The sequence below is a fragment of the Eleutherodactylus coqui genome, unplaced genomic scaffold, assembly GCF_035609145.1.
Source record: "Eleutherodactylus coqui strain aEleCoq1 unplaced genomic scaffold, aEleCoq1.hap1 HAP1_SCAFFOLD_56, whole genome shotgun sequence".
Taxonomy (NCBI): Eukaryota; Metazoa; Chordata; class Amphibia; order Anura; family Eleutherodactylidae; genus Eleutherodactylus; species Eleutherodactylus coqui.
Genome location: NW_027101706.1, coordinates 60,649 through 65,702, shown reverse-complemented (window position 1 = coordinate 65,702; position 5,054 = coordinate 60,649).

Here is a 5,054-nt window from a genome sequence, read left to right as displayed (position 1 = left end):
CACGTTGGATAGGCTCCGACAGCAGAGAGGCTGGCAATATACAGTAAGAGAACCCCCGATGGATGTCTACCAACATCGGAGCTGTACAGCCTTAAATCATAATGTCTTCACAGGTCAGACAGTGGATTGGAAAGGGTTAACATGTAATTAATGTCTAAGTAAGCTAAGTAATCCTAGCCAGCTTGTTTTGTTGGTGTCTGTAGGGTTCGCTATGTATTGTTTTTCGGCCTCTGCTGTCTGCTCCTCTAACAGAAAGTCAGCTTGGGAAGTAGATCTTTTTATGCAGGATATTGGTGATTTAAAACAACCTCTAAGGTAAGCTTTTAGTGTATCCCATATTAAGGCATTTCTCGTATCTTCTTCATGGATTTGGAGGAATGTGGTTATTTGATCTGGTATCCGGTCATTTGATCCTATTAGCTTAAGCCAAAAGAGATTAAGCTTCCAGGTCGGGGCAAAATACTGTCCTGGGAATTGTAATTTAAGGATGATTGGTTTATGATCAGATACTCCCCGAGTGCCATGAACTATTGAGGTTAAGTAGAGGGCAAGTGTTTGGAGAGCCAAATATGTATTCTATTCGAGAGAGAGACCTGCTCCCAGGAGACTGACAAGTGTACTCACATGTGTAGGGTGTGTTTATTGAATAAATTGGAGTTTTTCATTGGATCAAGTAGGATTGACCTACAAAAAGGGAGGTAGTAGAGGATATTATAAAGGGTCTACTGACTTAGCTATCAGTTACCCTCCAGCAACCTATTGTCACTATTTCCACTAAACTATTTTTGCTTGTAGCTAGGTTAGGTCCTCTTATGCTGCGCTGACTTGGGTCTTACATAGAGCTGATCTGGAGATAAATCATCCATTTATCTCCAGGTGTCTCTGCCCATCCTGCTGGCTCCCATTGTTCCTTTTCCCCCTTGATTGCCTGCTTTTGTAACTGAATCAACGGGTCATAATCCACAAGGGGTGAGGTCTGAGGGGGTACCTGTACCACCCCAAGCCCTGAAGGATCAATCTGGGCTTCTGTGTGGTTGTATTCACAGCCTTCTCAGCCAGGTGATATCTAATTGCCTCTTTTGAGCCATCCTTAGAGTGGCCTTTTGTTATGGAGTGGCTTTCAGGCCACTCTTTTGGGCAGCAGGAGGGTTTCCATCAGTGCCTTCACACCTTTACTGTTTTTAATTGGTTTTTTCATTTGCTTGTCAAGAATGACCTTGCTTTCCAGATGGGTCCATGGTAATCAGTAATGCCAAAGGCATAGTATGAGTCCTTGTAGTCCGTGTCTTCTTGAGCATGCTTGCATGCTTCTTCCAGAGCTCGTAATTCTGACTGACATGTGAGATGGAAGGGGTTCGGCTTTGGCCACAACATAACCTGTTTAGAACCTGCCTGCTTGACCATACCACAATGCATCCACAAAGAGTGTAAAATCAGGGTTGTCTAATGACTGATCAACAACATGACTGAATCCCCTGTCTCCCGGGCCATTAGCTTGTGCATGGTCATGTGTATCAGGCTGAAAGGAAAACTGTAAAATGATTATTTGCTTTTGCAGCAGCAGCTGGTTGTCATTGTGTTAAGGCACTCTGCCCCCCCCCCCCCCCCCGAGCGCCAGGTGGGGTGCCCTGATCTTCCCGCACCCCACTGTCCCTGTCTACTTGCCTCAGCCCTGGCTAACCACAGGCGGACAACTGGACGGCGGTCCCTGCACTGGCTAGGGACCTGGCGACTGACAAGATGTGACTAACTGATGGAGGGAACAGAGTGCCGACAGAGAAGGCAGATGGAAATGACCAACAGAAAATACAGAGAAAGCAAAGCTGGAAATGGAAGCTGACAGGCAAACTAGAGGGTGAACTAAGACTTAGCTGCAGAAAGGACCGACTAGATGCTAGCAGAACCAATAACTGGCAGTGAGCTCAGGTCACTGCCAGCCTTAAAACTGCAAGCCTCCGCCCAGGGGCGGAGAGTGGGAGGAGCCGACTCTCCCACTGCTGCATAAGAAAGGTGGATGAGTGCGGGCGGCACCCTACGGGCGGACACGCCCATGCCGCCGCACACTGGCTGCCCCACGCCGCCGGGAGAGCCCCGACTCCAGAGCTCCAGGACGCCGGAGCCGACAACGGAGCGGCGCGCGCCGACCACGGGACCTTGCACCGCCATGCATGGTAACAGTTATTATTGAAGGGGATAGAATTTACAACTTCATTATCATGTCAAAATCTAGTAATAACAAAAGATACAACGTAGAACTTCATTATAATGCTATATAGAACTCCATTATGATGTCATAATGTAATGTAAAACTGCATTATGATGTCATAATCTACTCATAGTAGGGGGTAGAACTTACAACTCCATTATGATGTCACAATCTAGTAATAACAAAAGATACAATGTAGAATTTCATTATAATGTAGCATAGAACTGCATTATGATGTCCTAATGTAAAACTGCATTATGATGTCATAATCTATTCATAGCAGGTAATAGAATTTACAACTCCATTATGATGTCACAATCTAGTAACAACAAAAGATACAACGCAGAACAACATTATTATGTAATATAGAACTCCATTATGATGTCATAATCTAAAACTGCATTATGATGTCATAATCTATTAAGAGCAGGTGATAGAATTTACAACTCCATTATGATGTCACAATCTAGTAATAACAAAAGATGCAATGTAGAACGTCATTATAATGTAGTATAGAACTCCATTATGATGTCATAATGTAATGTAAAACTGCATTATGATGTCATAATCTATTAATCGTAGGGGATAGAATTTACAACTCCATTATTATGTCACAATCTAGTAATAGCAAAAGATACAACATACAACGTAATTATAATGTAATATACAGCTCCATTATGTCATAATGTGAAACTGCATTATGCCGTCTTAATCTATTCATAGTAGGGGATAGGATTTACAACTCCATTATGATGTCACAATCTAGTAATAACAAAAGATACAATGTAGAACAACATAATTCTGTAATATAGAACTCCATTATGATGTCATAATGTATTCATAGTAGGGGATAGAATTTACAACTCCATTATGATGTCACAATCTAGTAATAACAAAAGATACAATGTAGAACTTCATTATAATGCTATATAGAACTCCATTATGATGTCATAATCTACTCATAGTAGGGGGTAGAACTTTAAACTCCATTATGATGTCACAATCTAGTAATAACAAAAGATACAATGTAGAACAACATTATTATGTAATATAGAATTCCATTATGATGTCATAATGCAAAACTGCATTATAATGTCATAATCTATTAATGGTAGGGTATAGAATTTACAACTTCATTATGATGTCACAATCTAGTAATAACAAAACATACAACGTAGAACAACATTTTTATGTAATATAGAACTGCATTATGATGTCATAATCTAAAACTGCATTATGATGTCATAATCTATTAATATCAGGTGATAGAATTTACAACTCCATTATGATGTCACAATCTAGTAATAACAAAACATACAATGTAGAACTTCATTATAATGTAGTATAGAACTCCATTATGATGTCATAATGTAAAACTGCATGATGATGTCATAATCTATTCATAGCAGGTAATAGAATTTACAACTTCATTATGATGTCACAATCTAGTAACAACAAAAGATACAACGCAGAACAACATTATTATGTAATATAGAACTCCATTATGATGTCATAATCTAAAACTGCATTATGATGTCATAATCTATTAAGAGCAGGTGATAGAATTTACAACTCCATTATGATGTCACAATCTAGTAATAACAAAAGATGCAATGTAGAACGTCATTATAATGTAGTATAGAACTCCATTATGATGTCATAATGTAATGTAAAACTGCATTATGATGTCAGAATCTATTAATCGTAGGGGATAGAATTTACAACTCCATTATTATGTCACAATCTAGTAATAGCAAAAGATACAACATACAACGTAATTATAATGTAATATACAGCTCCATTATGTCATAATGTGAAACTGCATTATGCCGTCTTAATCTATTCATAGTAGGGGATAGGATTTACAACTCCATTATGATGTCACAATCTAGTAATAACAAAAGATACAATGTAGAACAACATAATTCTGTAATATAGAACTCCATTATGATGTCATAATGTATTCATAGTAGGGGATAGAATTTACAACTCCATTATGATGTCACAATCTAGTAATAACAAAAGATACAATGTAGAACTTCATTATAATGCTATATAGAACTCCATTATGATGTCATAATCTACTCATAGTAGGGGGTAGAACTTTAAACTCCATTATGATGTCACAATCTAGTAATAACAAAAGATACAATGTAGAATTTCATTATAATGTAGTATAGAACTCCATTATGATGTCATAATGTAAAACTGCATGATGATGTCATAATCTATTCATAGCAGGTAATAGAATTTACAACTCCATTATGATGTCACAATCTAGTAATAACAAAAGATGCAACGTAGAAAAACATTATTATGTAATATAGAACTCCATTATGATGTCATAATCTAAAACTGCATTATGATGTCATAATCTATTCATGGTAGGGGATAGTATTTAAAACTCCATTATGATGTCACAAATTAGTAATAAAAGATACAACGTAGATCTTCATTATAATGTAATATAGAACTCCATTATGATGTCATAATGTGATGTAAAACTGCATTATGATGTCATAATCTATTCATGGTAGGGGATAGAATTTACAACTCCATTATCATGTCACAATCTAGTAGTAACAAAAGATACAACGTAGAACATTATTATGTAATATAGAACTCCATTATGATGTCATAATGTAAAACTGCATTATGATGTCATAATGTATTTGTAGTAGGGAGTAGAATTTACAACTCCATCATGATCTCACAATCTAGTAATAACAAAAGATACAATGTAGAACTTCATTATAATTTAGTATAGAACTACATTATGTTGTCATAATGTTATGTAAAACTGCTTTATGATGTCATAATCTATTCATGGTAGGAGATAGTATTTAAA